The sequence below is a fragment of the Triticum urartu genome, chromosome 5A (assembly GCF_056163025.1).
Source record: "Triticum urartu cultivar PI428250 chromosome 5A, HENAU_Tu73, whole genome shotgun sequence".
In the NCBI taxonomy this organism is placed as follows: Eukaryota; Viridiplantae; Streptophyta; class Magnoliopsida; order Poales; family Poaceae; genus Triticum; species Triticum urartu.
Window position 1 is genome coordinate 165,922,999 of NC_141877.1, and position 19,220 is coordinate 165,942,218.

Below are 19,220 nucleotides of genomic sequence, written 5' to 3' on the forward strand. Positions count from 1 at the left end.
ATTCACACTTCATAAATTATTTCTTTTATCATTTACCTACTCGAGGACGAGTAGGAATTAAGCTTGGGGATGCTGATACATCTCCAACGTATCTATAATTTAAGAAGTATTCATGTTGTTATTTTATCATTCTTGGGTGTTTTACAATCATTTTATAGCAAGTTTATATCATTTTTTGGGAATAACCTATTGACCCAGTGCCCAGTGCCAGTTGCTGTATTTGGCTTGTTTTTTAAATCGCAGAAAATCAATATCAAACGGAGTCCAAACACCGCAAAACTTTTTATGGATTTTTTATGGACCAGAAGGAACTAAATGGGCCAGAGCTGCACCTGGGCGGTGCCTTGAGGGGGGCACAACCCACCAGGGCGCGCCAGGACCCCCTGGCGCGCCCAGGTGGGTTGGGCCCACCTCGGTGGCCTCCCGTACCCCTGGTTTGCACTATAAATTCCCAAATATTCCAAAACCCCTCGATGGCGAGCTCCTCCTTCATCTTGACGTCGCGGACGCCATCGGAAAACGCTGAGATGATGGCCTCATCCGTCACCTTGGGGATCTTGAGGCGAACGCTATTGAAGCGCTGGATGTACTTCTGCAGGGTCTCTCCCGGCTACTGCTTGACGCGGCGCAGGTCATCCACGCCCGGAGGGCAGTCGTGAGTGCCCTGGAAGCTGGCGATGAAGCGGTCGCGCATCTCACCGCAGGAAGAGATTGACCCCGGGGGCAAGTTCGGGAGCCACGAGCGAGCGTCGTCCTTGAGAGCCATGGGGACCAGTTCGCCATGACTTTCTCATCGCCATTGGCCGCCGCGATGCTCAGCTCGTAGAGCTGCAAGAACTCCGCAGGGTCAGGGGTGCCGTCGTAGCGAGGAGGCAGGTCTGGCTTGAACTTTCTTGGCTAGACAACGCTACTCAGCTCCGGAGTGAAGGCACGGCACCCCGCTGTGGCCATCGGGGCCCTTTGTAGAGGCGGGGCCTATTCTCGATGCCTGCGCACCGCCATCGCAGGCGGCACGCGATCTTGACGTGGTGGCGCCAGGAGTGCTGGAATGTTTTGTTGCGGCCGGGGAACTTCTTGGTAGCTTCCTTCCTCGCGTGCGGGCGCCTGATGCGGTGGGCTGCGTTGAGGGGCCGCGCGTCTTGGTGTTAGGGCGTCGTCTTGGTGTGGAGGTGGCGGAGGTGCTCCGTGGGCTACGTCACGCGCGGCTGGAGGAGGGCGAGGTGGCGAGAGAGATGGTGCGGGTGAGCCCCCAGCGGCACTAACGAGGTCGGTGATGCGGTCCAGCCAGTGCTCGTAGAGGTCATCGACCGGGCAGTAGCGCAGGAGCTCACGTGCCATGAGCAACACGGCCTGCGCGTCCGTGGGCGTGCGGCGAGTGTGGGATGATGAGCTGGCTGGAGTCAGCGACGGGGTGGCGGTGCGGCCGTCCCGCTGCACTGAGGGGTGTAGCGAAGATGCTTGCTGCTCTTTCCCCGTCGGGCCGGTGGCGACGTTGGCGGCGGGTGATGGATAACGATGGGGAGGCCCGCCGACAGGGCCTGTCTGAGCGATGTGGGCGGCCAGGGCGGCCCGGCGCTCGGCGCGAGCTCGATGCGCGTCTGCCATGGACATGGTGGAGTGTGGATCGACGGAAGGAAAGCTTCGGTGTTCCCCTACCTAGCGCACCAAATGTCGGATTTCGGGTTCCAGCAAAACCCCTACGGTTTGAACTCTGGGGTGAGCACGAAGATCTCTCCTTCCCCCTAGCTCACTCACTCACCATGATCTCAAAGCTCAGCTCGTCGAACTCGCGGAACAAGGCACACAAGAGTTTATACTGGTTCGGGCCACCGGTGTGGTGTAATACCCTACTCCAGTGTGGTGTGGTGGATTGCCTTGTAGGCTGAGGATGAACAAGTGCAAGGGAAGGACTACCTCCTGAGAAGAGGTATTCTTGAGCTCGGTGAGCCTGTGTGGTTGAGGAGATTTGAATGATCCGTCCAAGCTCTCTCTCCCCCTGTGCTGGAGGCTAGTCCTATTTATAGAGGCCCTGGTCCTCTTCCCAAATATTAGGCGGGAAGGGATCCCACAACGGCCAATTTGAAGGGGGACAGCTAGTACAAGCTATCCTGACAAAAGGTGGTCTTCGCCTGCCAAAGGCTCTGGTGGTGACGCTGTCGTGGGCTCCACGATGACCTCCGTCCTGCTGGTCTTGGTCTTGTTGCACCGATATGGAAACCTTTGCCTGATGCCTCGAGATTCCTTGTCTGCACCTGCTCCTTTAGCACCAAAGAGGCAACTGGTGCTCTGCGCCCGCTGGCGCCCACCTGTCACCCGCCTAGCCTTGGTCGTCATGGCTCATGTCACAGGAACCTCACGAGGTGCCCCTCACCTTGATCTCTCTGCTCCTCGTGAGCCAGCCTAGTGAGGCTGCCCCTGAGGAGGTCTTGTGTCGTCCGCCTCATGAGGCTTGGCCCCTCGCGAGGGTCTTGAGTGTTTGCTGGTGAAGATGGGTCGTACCAGGCCGCTAGAGGAGCCATGCCATGGGCCGCAGGTAGGCAAGTCTGGGGACCACCATTCCGAGAACGCCGACAGTAGCCCCCGGGCTCAAGGCGCGCTCGGACTTGGCTTCGAGGCGAAGCCAAGGGGCAAGTACGGAGCACCACAGGCCCCAATAGCCTGTGGCCTTGATTGACGTGTGGCGATTGACAGGGCGTGGGCGTCTCCGCTTCCCCATGCTGCCTCGGCAACTGCTCGACTGACAAAAGGCTGGCACGGGCTGCACTGTCTTCATTACTCCCCTTCATCTTGCTCCAGATCCCCTTTCTTACTCCTTGCTACCAAGGACTCCAGATCCGCCCAAATCCTCCTCCAAACCCGCCACCAATGGTGCCCCACAAAGCTCGGGCCATCGCTCCGCCATCCTGGTACGACCCTTTGTTGAGTGCACCAAGTGTTTCAGAGAATAACCTTGCCACCACGCTCCTGATGACGGCGGCGGGCGATGAGAAGAGGAAAACCGCGCTCCGGGCTGGCTCCGTGTAACACCCTCGATGCGGCTATATCTCCCACGTGTCGAAGCACGACTTAGAGGCATAACCGCATTGAAAGCAATATCGCAAGTGAGGTAATATTCACACAACCCATGTAATACATAAGGGAAAGAGATATATAGTTGGCTTACAATCGCCACTTCACACAATTACATGAATAAAGTATTACATCAACCAGATACAATCAAGGTCCGACTATGGAACCCAAAATAAAAGAAGACTACCCCAAAAAGTGACACGGTCCCTGATCGACCCCAATTGGGCTCCACTACTGATCAACTAGAACGAATCAACACAAAGGACAAGATCTTCATCGAGCTCCTCCTTGAGCTTGGTTGCTTCATCTGCACGGTAACCTCGGCACCTGCAAGCTGGTTTTGGAAGTATCTTTGAGTCACGAGGACTCAGCAATCTCACACCCTCGCGATCAAGACTATTTAAGCTCATAGGTAAGGTAAAGGTATGATGTGGAGCTGCAGCAAGCGACTAGCATATTTGGTGGCTAACAACGCAAATGAGAGCGAGAAGAGAAGGCAAAAGCACGGTCGAACAACTATGATCAAGAAGTGATCCTAGAAAAACCTACGTCAAACATAACTCCAACACCGTGTTCACTTCACGGACTCCGCCGAGAAGAGACCATCACGGTTACACACTCGGTTGATTCATTTTAATTAAGTTAAGTTTCATGTTATCTACAACCAGACATTAACAAATTCCCATCTGCCCATAACCGCGGGCACGGCTTTCGAAAGTTCAAATCCCTGCAGGGGAGTCCCAACTTAGCCCATCACAAGCTCTCACGGTCAACGAAGGATATTCCTTCTAGCGGAAGACCCGATCAGACTCGGAATCCCGGTTACAAGACATCCTCGACAATGGTAAAACAAGTGCAGCAACACCGCCTGAATGTGCCAACAAATCCCGATAGGAGCTGCACATATCTCGTTCTCAGGGCACACTCAGATAGGTCCAGCTACGAGTAAAACCAACCCTCGAGTTGCCCTGAGGTGGCCCCGCGGGCTGCCCATTTCAGACCAACACTCAGAGGAGCACTGGCCCGGGGGGGGGGGTTAAAATAAAGATGACCCTTGAGTCTGCAGAACCCAAGGGAAAAAGAGGCTAGGTGGCGAATGGTAAAACCAATGTTGGGCATTGCTGGAGGAGTTTTATTCAAGGCGAACTGTCAAGGGGTTCCCATTATAACCCAACCGCATAAGGAACGCAAAATCCGGGAACATAACACCGATATGACGGAAACTAGGGCGGCAAGAGTGGAACAAAACACCAGGCATAAGGCCGAGCCTTCCACCCTTTACCAAGTATATAGGTGCATTAATTAAATAACAGATATTGTGATATCCCAACATATCCATGTTCCAACATGGAACAAACTCCAATCTTCACCTGCAACTAGCAATGCTATAAGAGGGGCTGATCAAAACGGTAACATACCCAAACAACGGTTTGCTAGGACAAGGTGGGTTAGAGGCTTGGTTCAACAATATGGGAGGCATGATAAGCAAGTGGTAGGTATCGCAACATAGGCATAGCAAAAGAGTGAGCAACTAGCAAGCAAAGATAGAAGTGATTTCGAGGGTATGATCATCTTGCCTGAGATCCCGCAAGGAAGAAGAACGATTCCATGAAGAAGACAAAGCGGACGTAGTTAAACGGATCCTCACAAACACGACGTTACCGGATTACCGAGAAGAAAGTACACCGGAAAGAAAGCAAACAACATAGTAAACACCCAACACATAAGCATGGCATGATGCACAACCAAGTATAATGCATGTCCGGTTTAATGAAGCATGGCATGGCAAAGTGCACAAGCAAACCTACAAATTAAGTGGATCTCAATATGCAACTCCGTTGCGTATTGACGAAACACCACGTGACTTATTTAGTTCTCTCTCGTTTATGTACCCAACAATATTAAATGTTGATTAACATGGCAAGGGGTGAAGCACAACAAAACTACCTATATAGGCAAGTTTAAATGAGGCCGGAAACAACGAATAACAACTCCGGAAAATCCTCATATGCATTAGCAATTTAATGCAAACAACAATTTTAAACATTTAAATGTCATTATCATGATGCGAATGACATGTGCAAGTTTTATGCAAGTTTTTATGAAAATGTTGATAAGAGCATTATGAAGCATTTGTCACCATGGTGGAAAGAAAAGCGGTGCCACGGCAACGATAACGGTAACGGTGCCACGGCAACGTTCCAGTTCCGGTACTCGATTGAGATGTCGGTGCAAAAGGAAGTGTGACGAGAGCGTGTCATGCAAGATGATGGGGTGATCCCGGTTACCGGGTTACCTTCGAAGCATGCGTTTTGGGCGGAACGAGTTCGTAGTGGAAGTAGTTGTTCATGGGTCTTCGAGGGAAGTAGTGGTTCACGTTCGTTTTCGGAGAGGTACTTAACGAATCCAAGGTTTCCGGGGGCGATGGTAGTAGAACTTGGCGAATCCGAGTTCTTCGGAGGTCGTCATCGAACTTGGTCAAATACACGATGTGGGTAGACGTTCACTCGACGGCCTTCGGCGACGGTAGTTGTACACGGGTCTTCGGACACGGAAGTAGTCATACACGTTTTGGTAGAGGTTCGGGGTCAACGACACGGAACTTGACGCCCACGGGGTCTTTGCAGGTCGACGGTAGTGGTTCACGTTTTGTAGCCATTCGAGTCATCGGTGGAGGAACTTGGCGGTCCATGTAGTCGAACTTGGTGCATCCGAATGGTACTTGGCAAATCCCCGTAGTCGAACTTGGTGGCCTTGACGTCCAACACAAAACAGCACAAGGAGCCTCGGCCGACAGCGACGATGAACACAAGCCCATGGAGAAACAGGGGTACAGAGGCGTTTAAAGATGAACTTTGCACCGTCAAGCAGGACAGCGGGCAGAGCAGAGGCAACAGCGGCGGCTTGGCGCAGCTGCAAGCAGCGCCGGGGATAGGGGAAACGGGTGGAGGCGCAAGGCAACTGGTCAGAGCAGATGCGGCCATCTCTGGGCGCTGTGGCTCACGGTCTTGGCGACGGCGTGCAGCAGAGAGCGGCGAGGTGCTCGGAGATCCCCTCGGACGCGAGAGGAGACTGACATCCCAGCGCTCGCGGGCACAGAGGCGTACGAAGGAGGAGACGGAGGAGCTCGCTGATGAGGCGCCAAGCAGCCGTGAGGAGGAGAATGGAGCAGGGGCACTCCGGATGTGGAGTGGCACCTGGTCGGGGGCGCGCCATGGCGAGGCGAGCAGGAGGCGGGCGCTAGCTCGCTGGAGAAGGAGGAGAGGGAGGACGCGGCGGCCAGAGGAGTAGATGGCGACGGGCAGCGGTGGAGCTCTAGGGCGGCGGCGTCTGCGATGGAGGGATTGACGGGAGGAGGAAAAGGGATCAGGATCCCTGGTACGATGTATGTGGGTGGCGGCACAGGGAGAACGAGGGAGAGATAGATGGGATCGGGCGATGCTGGGTTCGCTGCAGGAAGGAACGAGAGGTGAGGAGGGGAGATGGGATCGGGCTAGGTTTAGCAGTATAGGTGGGTTAGCGTGGGAGTGTAACACCCTGGATGTAACTTTCCCAATTTGTACTCCAACTCTTGCCGTTTCCGGCGTTAAGCTATATTTATTTCCTCGGGTTCGGGTCTTTGTCTCCGTGTGTTGTTATTGTTGTCATGCATCTCATATCATGTCATCATGTGCATTGCATTTGCATACGTCTTCGTCTCATGCGTTCGAGCATTTTCCCCGTTGTCTGTTTTGCATTCCGGCGCTTCGTTCTCCTCCGGTGGTCATTTCTAGCTTTCTTTTGTGTGTGGGGATTAAACATTTCCGGATTGGAACGAGACTTGCCAAGCGGCCTTGGTTTACTACCGGTAGACCGCCTGTCAAGTTTCGTATCATTTGGACTTCGTTTGATACTCCAACGGTTAACCGAGGGACCGAAAAGGCCTCGTGTGTGTTGCAGCCCAACACCCCTCCAATTTGTCCCAAAACCCACCTAACTCTGCTCCATCATCTAGAGCGTTCGATCACGATCGCGTGGCCAAAAACCACACCTCATTTGGACTCTCCAAACTCCCTCTAGGCCTATAAATAGACCCTCTCCGAAATCTCCTTCCCCTTCCTCCCGAAAAACCCTAGATCCACCTCATCGCGCGCCGCCAGACAAAACTGCACCGACGGACATTGTCCGGATCATCCCCGCCGCCACTTGTCGCAGCGCCATTCACCCGCGCCCTCAGCCCCACTTCGCCGCCGCCACCAGCCCACGGGGCCCGGGACGGGCCCTCCCGGCCAACGCGTGCCCCACGCCTCCCCCCGGGCAGCACCGCCCGCGCCCCCCGCCAGCGCCCTTCGCCCCGACGCCGGCCGGCCGCTGCGCCCCGCCGCCTCGACGCCGGCGCGTCGCCGCGCCTCGTCCGCCATGCCCGCCACCTCGGCGTCCGTGCCCGCCGGCGCCGCCTCCTCGCCACCTCCTCGCCGTCTCCTCGCTGCCCCGGCCGCTGTCCTCTTCTTCTCCAGTGTGAACCGTAATTCCGGCGAACTTCGTAATCCGTGCCCGGATCCCAGATCTGTGAACAGTGAAACCCGAGGTCGTTTTTTTCTCCAAGTCCCGAAATTTTCAGTTCAAGTGCTCATGTTCTCGGCTCCGTAACTTTGCATCCGTAGCTCCGATTCATGCATATAGCATATCAAAATGTTCATCTCAGAGAGTACATCATTTCATTACATTGAATCATTTTCATTTGAGTTCATCTTGATGCCCGAAATGCTGTTAGAAGAGGGCTACTTGAGTTAATTGTCAGATCTGCTACTCTGTTTAGCACTTTTGTCATTTTTGCCATGATTAATGTGTGCATGATATGCCCTGATACTCTACATGTGTTTTGTTTAGGGTTTTGTCATCTCTCCAGAGGTGCAACCCATGTATTTTTGTGATGTGTGTGGTGTCTAGTGCAAGCTTGCAGAGTGGTGCACTTGCTAATTCTGTTTTCAAGGACTTAGTAATTTCACTAAGTCCTGCAGCTGTTTATCTCATGATGCCATATGTTTATGTTGTTTCCTAGTGATCCGTGCCTTTTTTGAGGATGATCAGTAAGGATGTTTTGTTAATATTGTAGTACTCTATCCATCCATTTCTTTGTTTGAAATTATGGAGCACCCTAGCTTGAGTCAATCGAGCTCTATTTTTGCTACTTTGTGAATCTGGGCAGATTGTCAACTTGTTAGCAATTTTGCCGGTGATGTTGTAGTTGATCCATGCATGCTATGATATTGTTCTTGCCATTTTTCTAGATTTCATTTTGTGCCTTCTTGATGGGTGTATGCTTGTCTTGCCATGACTTGCACCGTAGTGAGTGCATCGAGCTCATAAACATGCCTACTTGAGTTATATTTCAGCATGTGCCAGTTTTCACTAAGTATGAAAACCGATTATGTTTTTGCTATGTTCACGTGCTTGCAATTGTATTTTCTGATCCCTTTTGGCTCAAGGTCACTAAGGGACTTTCGTTAAGCTCTTTGAGTAGCTCCATGCTATGCTTTACTTTGCCATGTTCAGATCCTGTAGCATGTAGTTTTGTTGCTCCGAAGAGAGCTACCTGGTCTGAAATTCCAGACAAGTGTTAATTTCACTAAGTCTAGGAACTATTTGTCATATGCATTTTTGCCATGCTTGTTTGAACCTGTTAATGGATGAATTGGCCGTAGCTCAGTGCTAGACTTTTGTTAAGCATCTTGTATGCATCCCTGCCATGTATTTTTTTTGTCTTGTTTGGGTTCTGTAGCATGTTCATCTCATTGCATTTAGATGCCTACTTGCTGTAAATCGCAGACCGGTGTCATATTTGAATCGCTTGCCATTTTTAAACCGTAACTTCGATTCTGGTGTTCTTTATATCGTTTTCAAGCGATTTCATCTTATGTTTCCAGTGGCACACTTGGAATTCCAAGTTGAGGCCAGGTTCATGCATTTCCTGTCATATCTTGCATTTTGCATCCCGCATAGCATATCGTCTTTGCATCATGTTGTTTGAGTTTGCACGTGGTTGATTGTATCCTTGTTGCTTGTTTGTCTTGTTTGGGTAGAGCCGGGAGACGAGTTCGCTAACGAGGAGCCCATTGAGTTTGCTTTCGAGGATCCAGTCAACTCTGACAACTGTGCAGGCAAGATGATCATACCCTCGAAATCACTACTATCTTTGTTATGCTAGTTTGCTCGCTCTTTTGCTATGCCAATGCTACGATGCCTACCACTTGTTTTCAAGCCTCCCAAATTGCCATGTCAAACCTCTAACCCACCATGTCCTACCAAACCGTTGATTGGCTATGTTACCGCTTTGCTCAGCCCCTCTTATAGCGTTGCTAGTTGCAGGTGAAGATTGGAGGCTTTTCCTTGTTGGAACATTTATTTTACTTGTTGGGATATCATTATATTATCTTGTTATCTTAATGCATCTATATACTTGGTAAATGATGGAAGGCTTGGCCTCTCGCCTAGTGTTTTGTTCCACTCTTGCCGCCCTAGTTTCCGTCATATCGGTGTTATGTTCCAGGATTTTGCGTTCCTTACGCGGTTGGGTTATAATGGGAACCCCTAGATATTTCGCCTTGATTAAAGCTTTTCCAGCAATTCCCAACATTGGTCTTATCATTTGCCACCTAGCCTCTTTTTCCCTTGGGTTTCCGGAGCCCGAGGGTCATCTTATTTTAAACCCCCCGGGCCAGTGCTCCTCTGAGTGTTGGTCCAAATAGAGCCACTTGCAGCGCCACCTCGGGGCAACTTGAGGGTTGGTTTTAGTTGTACGTAGTGTTCATCTGAGTGTGCCCTGAGAAAGAGATATGTGCAGCTCCTATCAGGATTTGTCGGCACATTCGGGCGGTGTTGCTGGATTTGTTTTAACCTGTCGAAGTGTCGTGAGTAACCGAGATACCGAGTCTGATCGGAACGTCTTTGGAGGAGGTCTATTCCTTCGTTGACCGTGAGAGCTTGTCATGGGCTAAGTTGGGACTCCCTTGCAGGGATTAGAACTTTCGAAAGCCGTGCCCGCAGTTATGGGCAGATGGTTTTTGTTAATGTCCGGTTGTAGATAGCTTGAACCTTAACTTAATTAAAATGAATCAACTGAGTGTGTTACCGTGATGGCCTCTTCTCGGCGGAGTCCGGGAAGTGGACATGGTGTAGGTTGTTCTCTAGTTTCTCGCTCGTGCTTTGCCTCCTCTTCTCGCTCTCTTTTGCGAATAAGTTAGCCACCATACTTGCTAGTCGCTTGCTGCAGCTCCACTCATATTTTACCTTGCCTTACCTATAAGCTTAAATAGTCTTGATCGCGAGGGTGCGAGATTGCTGAGTCCCTGTGGCTCACAGATTACTATTACACCAGATGCAGGGCCTGATGATTCCGCTCCAGGAGACGCGTATGAGCTCAAGTGGGAGTTCGACGAAGACTCACAACGTTACTATGTTTCCTTTCCCGATGATCGGTAGTGGTGCCCAGTTGGGGGTGATTGGGACTGGTGTTGCATGTTGGGTTCTCTTTTATTTTGGCGCCGTAGTCGGGCCATGAGTGTTTGGATGATGTAATGTTATTTATGCACTTGATTGACGTGGCGAGTGTAAGCCAACTATGTTATCTCCCCTTTTATTATTATATTACATGGGATGTTTGTGAAGATTGCCTAACTTGCGACATATGCCTTCAATGCGATTATGTCTCTAAGTCGTGCATAGACACGTGGGAGCTATAGTCGCATCGAGGGTGTTACAAGTTGGTAATCAGAGCCTTCCCCGACCTTAGGAGCCCCATTGCTTGATCGTTTTTAGCGGCCGAGTTGTGTCTAGAAAAATGTTTTGAGTCTTTAGGAATTATATATCAAAGAGTTTAGGAATTCTTTTTACTTCCCAGTCTCCTCATCGCTCTGGTAAGGCATCCTGACGTAGAGTTTTGACTCTTCTCTTCTCAAATTTCACTAAAAAAATTTAGGATCACGCGGGTATCTTGGAATCGTTCCGATGGTTTTATGATGAGAACATTGTCTTGGTGCCTCCTGTCAGGGGTTTAGTGGAAGTGTCCCGGGGAGTTGAGCTCTGAGGTGTTGTCATCATAATTTTATCGTTGCATTTCTGAAATACCTGAGTCTAGTATGCCGACATCGAAAATCTCTTTTATGCAGTTCGTTGGTGAGATAACCTCGACGCCACCCAGTACTGGGGCGGGAGTTTGGGAGTATCGCCATAACTTGTATAACGGATGCTTTTCGAAGGTTGAGGTAGATGGTTTCCGAAGGTTTCTTGGTTATGTGTTGAAGGATGGATACAGCTGGATGTAGGATTTGCTAGTTTGGGTGAGATATTATGCTTCCCATGTATCCCCAACACCTGATTGCATAACCGGAAAGGTTTGGGAGTTTCATAGGTGGGAATTCTTGTAGCTCTAGTTCTTCTTCCACGGATATTGGTTTGAGATTGGGATTTCTTACCGATTATTCGTTCTTGATCCGTACCTTGTTGAATTATTTCTCTACCTTAATTCTATGTGGCTTCTCAATTTATGGATATGTGACCATTTCAAGAGGAATGCATTCGTTCATTTTGTTCGGATGTGAAGACTATATGTTGCAATTTTCATTCTGTTGGATTCAGCTTCAATATTTATCTGTCAATGTGCTAATGGTGATCAACCTCTTCAGGATGGCTCCTCCAACGCGCACGACTCTGAATCCTGATCCGCCACCACCTCCACCTCCTGCGGAGGCATGGCAAGCTGTGATGGCCGCAACCAATGCAAACACAGAGTTGATCATGCAAATTCTCCAAGAGCGCAATCAAGGCAACCAAGGGAATCAAGGCAGCAATCAGAGTCACTTTGCTACACTCAACCAGTTCCTTGCTAACGGGCCAAAGACTTTCAGCAATTGTGTTGAGGCAACCGATGCTGACGATTGGCTTGTGGATCTGTGTAACATTTCGAGTGCAGTAACGTCAGGCCTGAGGACTTTGTCAAGTTCGCTTCCTTCCAACTCAAAGATCAAGCTGCAGAATGGTTCCAGCAGTACAAGGACTCCAGAGGTGGACGTGTTATCACTTGGGATGATTTCCGTCGAGATTTCCGAGCTCATCATATTCCGCAGAGCGTGGTTGAAAGCAAGCGTGAGGAATTCCGCAACCTGAAGCAAGGCTCTTTGTCTGTCTATGACTACAACAACTTGTTCCAGAAGCTCGCCCGCTTTGCTAAGCAGGACGTCCTTGATGAGAAGAGCATGATATATCAGTTCAGGGGTGGTCTCAGAGAAGAAATTCAGCTAGCTCTTGTCCTCTTTGAGCCCTTGAGATACGATGAGTTCTACAACATGGCATTGAAGCAAGAGGCTGCTCAGTTGAGGTGTGATGCTTCCAAGAAGCGAGTCAGAGATGTTACTCCTTCCTCTACTCAAGTGGCTAAGTAGCAGAAGTTTTGGCTTCCTCCTCTTCCGTTCCGTCAGCCGTATCAGCAGAAGAGCAAAGGTGGCAGTGGTTCTTCCCACCCACCCAACCCTGGCTTTCAGAACAAGACTTTGTCTCAAGCTCCAAGATCGAGTGCTCCGTATCACCGTCCGCTTTCAGAGGTCACGTGCAACAAGTGCCAACAGAAGGGTCACTATGCCAACAAGTGTTTCAACTAGAGGCGTCTTCCTCCTCCTCCTCCTATCAGATCGGCAAGTACAGTTGTGGTCAAGCATAACCCCAAGCACGCCAAGGTCAATTTGCTGAATGCGGCTCAGGCAGAGGACTCACCAGATGTGATCATGGGTAACCTTCCTGTTAACGATGCTCCTGCAAAAGTTCTTTTTGACACTGGTGCATCACTTTCTTTTATTTCAACAGCATTTGTGGCCAAGCATGATTTTGTGACCGAAAGGATTCCTGTTCCGTTGAAGATTGTGTCTCCGGGCAAGCAAATGACTTCTAACAATTGCTTCCCGGATGTCTCTATCACGTTGGGCGATTACAAGTTTCTCTCTTCTCCGGTGGTGTTTGGCAACTCGGATATTGATCTTATTCTCGGAATGGATTGGCTTACTAAGCACAAGGCACATCTTGATTGTGCAGCCAGGCAGATTCAATTGACTCATTCGTCTGAGGATGTAATTGTCTTTGCCGCTCGTGATGATACTATCCGTCTGTTTTCTCTCAATGAGAAGGGTGAATTGGACACTATTTCGCAAATTCCAGTCGTTTGCCAATATCAAGACGTTTTTCCAGAAGAGCTTCCAGGAATGCCTCCGCACCGGCCAGTTGAATTCGTTATTGATCTTGAGCCTGGTACGAAACCTGTGTGCAAGCGTCCTTAGAAGCTCGGACCTGAAGAGTTGAAGGAGATGAAGAAGCAACTCAATATTCAAGAGAAAATGGGTCTCATCCGGCCTAGTTCTTCTCCGTGGGGTTGTGGTGTTCTTTTGTGAAGAAGAAGGATGGAACGGACCGACTTTGTGTTGATTACCGTCCAGTGAACAAGAAGACCATCAAGAACAAATACCCACTTCCCAACATCAATGAGCTGTTCGAATAACTCAAAGGTGCTCGAGTATTCTCCAAGCTTGATCTCCGTATGGATTATCATCAGATTCGAATCTGTGAGCAAGATATTCCCAAGACGGCTTTCAGGACAAACTTTGGTTCATATGAATACACTGTCATGTCTTTTGGCCTCGTCAACGCTCCTCCGACGTTCTCTCGCATGATGAACTTCATCTTCAACGCCTACACCAATGACTTCGTTTTGGTCTATCTCGACGACATTCTGGTTTTCTCGAAGAACAAGGAAGATCGTGCCAAGCACTTGCATTTGGTTCTCGATAAGCTCAGAGAACATCAGTTCTACGCCAAGTTCTCCAAGTGTGAATTTTGGCTCGATGAGGTTCTTTATCTTGGTCATATCATCTCTTCCAAGGGCATTGCCGTGAATCCTGAGAAGGTGTCTGCAATTGTGAATTGGGAACCTCCTCAGAACATGAAGCAACTCCGTAGCTTCCTCGGTCTCGCAAGCTATTGCCGAAGATTCGTTGAAAACTTTTCTAAGATCGCGAAGCCTCTCTCTAATCTTCTCCAAAAGCACATCAAGTACGTTTGGTCTCCGGAGTGTGATATTTCTTTCAAGACTTTGAAAGAGAAATTGATCACTGCTCCAGTTCTGACTCCGCCTGATAAATCCAAGCCGTACGAGGTCTTTTGTGATGCCTCTCTCCAAGGTCTTGGCGCGGTATTGATGCAAGAGAAGAAAGTTGTTGCTTATACATCTCGCCAGTTGAAGCCTAATGAGAAGAACTACCCCACTCATGATCTCGAGTTGGCGGCAGTTGTGCATGCTCTTTTGACTTGGAGACATCTTCTATTGGGAAGAAAAGTGGACATTTTCACTGATCACAAGAGTCTCAAGTACATCTTCACTCAGCCTAATCTCAACCTCAGGCAAACTCAATGGGTCGAAATGATTCAAGAGTACTATCCGAGTATCGAGTATACTCCAGGCAAGGCCAATGTGATTGCTAACGCTTTGAGCAGGAAAGCGTACTGCAACAGTCTGATTCTTAAGCCTTATCAACCCGAGCTTTGTGAAGCTTTCCGCAAACTTAATTTGCAAGTTGTTCCTCAAGGTTTCCTCGCCAACCTTCAAGTCTCTCCTACCTTGGAAGACCAGATTCGCCAAGCCCAGCTTCTTGATGCTATGGTGAAAAAGGTGAAGATTGGGATTGCCAAGAGTCAGTCCAAGTACAAGTGCTACCGCCTTGATGACAAGGACACTCTCTTCTTCGAGGATCGTATTGTTGTACCCAAAGGTGACCTCCGTAAAGTGATCATGAATGAGGCTCACAATTCTCTCCTCTCCATCCACCCTGGGAGCACGAAGATGTATCAGGACCTCAAGCAAGCTTATTGGTGGACTCGAATGAAGCGCGAAATCGCTCAATTCGTGAATGAATGTGATGTCTGCAGAAGAGTGAAGGCAGAACACCAAAGGCCAGCAGGTCTCCTCCAACCTCTTGCCATTCCAGAATGGAAGTTTGACCACATTGAAATGGACTTCGTGACTGGGTTTCCAAAGTCCAAGCATGGCAATGATGCTATATTCGTTGTCATCGACAAACTCACCAAAGTGGCTCATTTTCTGCCTATCAAAGAGTCGATCACTGCAGCTCAATTGGCGGAACTCTATACCTCTCGTATTGTCTCTCTGCACGGTATTCCACAAGTGATCTCTTCAGACCGTGGCAGCATCTTTACCTCGAAGTTTTGGGATTCTTTTCAGAAGGCCATGGGTACCAACATCCGCTTCAGCACAGCTTTCCATCCTCAAACTAGCGGTCAAGTCGAGCGTGTCAACCAGATTCTTGAAGATATGCTTAGGGCTTGTGTGATCTCCTTCGGCATGAAGTGGAAGGATTGTCTTCCTTATGCTGAATTCTCCTACAACAACAGTTTTCAAGCAAGTTCGGGCAAGGCCCCTTTTGAAATTCTGTATGGCAGGAAGTGCCGTACCCCTCTCAACTGGTCTGAAACCGGTGAACGTCAGCTTTTGGGTAATGACTTAATGATAGAAGCAGAGAAAATGTGCAAAGTCATTCGAGATAACCTCAAAGCAGCCCAATCCCGCCAGAAGAGCTACTATGATAGTAGGCACTGTGATTTGGCTTTCAAGATTGGAGATCATGTTTACCTCCGTGTCTCTCCTATGAAAGGTACTTGTCACTTCGGTATCAAAGGGAAGTTTGCCCCCAGATACGTGGGACCTTTCAAGATTGTCAGCAAGAGAGGCGACCTCGCCTATCAACTCGAGCTTCCTTCAAACTTTGCAAATGTTCATGACGTGTTCCATGTCTCTCGGCTTCGAAAGTGCTTCAAGACTCCTGACCGCACTGTCAACTTCGAGGACATTGAGCTCCAAGAAGATCTCTCTTATCGTGAGCACCCAGTTGCTATTCTTGAAGAGACTGAACGCAAGACTCGCAACAAGTCGATCAAATTTCTCAAAGTCAAGTGGTCACACCATTACGACCGTGAAGCTACCTGGGAACGTGAGGATCACCTCCGTTCTGAGTACCTGGCGTTCTTTCAGTCCTAGATCTCGGGACGAGATCCTTTCGTAGTGGTGGAGTGTTGTAACACCCCGGATGTAACTTTCCCAATTTGTACTCCAACTCTTGCGGTTTCCGGCGTTAAGTTATATTTATTTCCTCGGGTTCGGGTCTTTGTCTCCACATGTTGTTATCGTTGTCATGCATCTCATATCATGTCATCATGTGCATTGCATTTGCATACGTGTTCGTCTCATGCGTTCGAGCATTTTCCCCGTTGTCCGTTTTGCATTCCGGCGCTTTGTTCTCCTCCGGTGGTCATTTCTAGCTTTCTTTCGTGTGTGGGGATTAAACATTTCCGGATTGGACTGAGACTTGCCAAGCGGCCTTGGTTTACTACCGGTAGACCGCCTGTCAAGTTTAGTATCATTTGGACTTCGTTTGATACTCCAACGGTTAACCGAGGGACCGAAAAGGCCTCGTGTGTGTTGCAGCCCAACACCCCTCCAATTTGGCCCAAAACCCACCTAACTCTGCTCCATCATCTAGAGCGTTCAATCACGATCGCGTGGCCGAAAACCGCACCTCATTTGGACTCTCCTAGCTCCCTCTAGGCCTATAAATAGACCCTCTCCGAAATCTCCTTCCCCTTCCTCCCGAAAAACCCTAGATCCACCTGATCGCGCGCCGCCGGACAAAACTGCACCGACGGACATTGTCCGGATCATCCCCGCCGCCACTTGTCGCCGCGCCATTCGCCCACGCCCTCAGCCCCACTTCGCCACCACCACCAGCCCGCGGGGCCCGGGACGGGCCCTCTCGGCCCACGCGCGCCCCGCGCCTCCCCCCGGGCAGCGCCGCCCGCGCCCCTCGCCGGCGGCTTTCACCCCGACGCCGGCCGGCCGCTCCGCCCCGCCGCCTCGATGCCGGCGCGTCGCCGCGCCTCGTCCGCCGCGCCCGCCACCTCGGCGTCCGTGCCCGCCTCCTCGCCACCTCCTCGCCGTCTCCTCGCCGCCCCGGCCGCTGTCCTCTTCTTCTCCGGTGTGAACAGTAATTCCGGCGAACTTCGTAATCCGTGCCCAGATCCCAGATCTGTGAACAGTGAAACCCTAGGTCGTTTTTTTCTCTAAGTCCCGAAATTTTCAGTTCAAGTGCTCATGTTCTCGGCTCCGTAACTTTGCATCTGTAGTTCCGATTCATGCATATAGCATATCAAATTGTTTATCTCAGAGAGTACATAGTTTCATTCCATTGCATCATTTTTATTTGAGTTCATCTTGATGCCCGAAATGCTGTTAGAAGAGGTCTACTTGAGTTAATTGTCAGATCTGCTACTCCGTTTAGCACTTTTGTCATTTTTGCCACGATTAATGTGTGCATGATATGCCCTGATGCTCTACATGTGTTTTGTTTAGGGTTTTGTCATATCTCCAGACGTGCAACCCATGTATTTTTGTGATGTGTGTGGTGTCTAGCACAAGCTTGCAAAGTGGTGCACTTGCTAATTCTGTTTTCAATTACTTAGTAATTTCACTAAGTCCTGCAGCTGTTTATCTCATGATGCCATATGTTCATGTTGTTTCCTAGTGATCCGTGCCTTTTTTGAGGATGATCAGTAAGGATGTTTTGTTAATATTGTAGTACTCTATCCATCCATTTCTTTGTTTGAAATTATGGAGCACCCTAGCTTGAGTCAGTCGAGCTCTATTTTTGCTACTTTGTGAATCTGGGCAGATTGTCAACTTGTTTGCAATTTTGCCGGTGATGTTGTAGTTGATCCATACATGCTATGCTATTGTTCTTGCCATGTCTAGATTTAATTTTGTGCCTTCTTGATGGGTGTATGCTTGTCTTGCCATGACTTGCACCGTAGTGAGTGCATCGAGCTCGTAAACATGCCTACTTGAGTTATATTTCAGCATGTGCCAGTTTTCACTAAGTATGAAAACCGATTATGTTTTTGCTATGTTCACGTGCTTGCAATTGTATTTTCTGATCCCTTTTGGCTCAAGGTCACTAAGGGACTTTTGTTAAGCTCTTTGAGTAGCTCCATGCCATTCTTTACTTTGCCATGTTCAGGTCCTGTAGCATGTAGTTTTGTTGCTCCGAAGAGAGCTACCTGGTCTGAAATTCCAGACAAGTGTTAATTTCACTAAGTCTGAGAACTGTTTGTCATATGCATTTTTGTCATGCTTGTTTGAACCTGTTAATGGATGAATTGGCCGTAGCTCACTGTTAGACTTTTGTTAAGCATCTTGTATGCATCCCTGCCATGTATTTTTTTGTCTTGTTTGGGTTCTGTAGCATGTTCATCTCATTGCATTTAGATGCCTACTTGCTGTAAATCGCAGACCGGTGTCATATTTGAATCGCTTGCCATTTCTAAACAGTAACTCCGATTCCGGCGTTCTTTATATCGTTTTCAAGCGATTTCATCTCATGTTTCCAGTGGCACACTTGGAATTCTAAGTTGAGGCCAGGTTCATGCATTTCCTGTCATATCTTGCATTTTGCATCCCGCATAGCATATCATCTTTGCATCGTGTTGTTTGAGTTTGCACGTGGTTGATTGTATCCTTGTTGCTTGTTTGTCTTGTTTGGGTAGATCCGGGAGACGAGTTCGCTAACGAGGAGCCCGTTGAGTTTGCTTTCGAGGATCCAGTCAACTCTGACAACTGTGCAGGCAAGATGATCATACCCTCGAAATCACTACTATCTTTGCTATGCTAGTTTGCTCGCTCTTTTGCTATGCCAATGCTACGATGCCTACCACTTGTTTTCAAGCCTCCCAAATTGCCATGTCAAACCTCTAACCCACCATGTCCTAGCAAACCGTTGATTGGCTATGTTACCGCTTTGCTCAGCCCCTCTTATAGCGTTGCTAGTTGCAGGTGAAGATTGGAGGCTGTTCCTTGTTGGAACATTTATTTTACTTGTTGGGATATCATTATATTATCTTGTTATCTTAATGCATCTATATACTTGGTAAAGGGTGGAAGGCTCGGCCTCTCGCCTAGTCTTTTGTTCCACTCTTGCCGCCCTAGTTTCCGTCATATCGGTGTTATGTTCCCGGATTTTGCGTTCCTTACGCGTTTGGGTTATAATGGGAAGCCCTTTATATTTCGC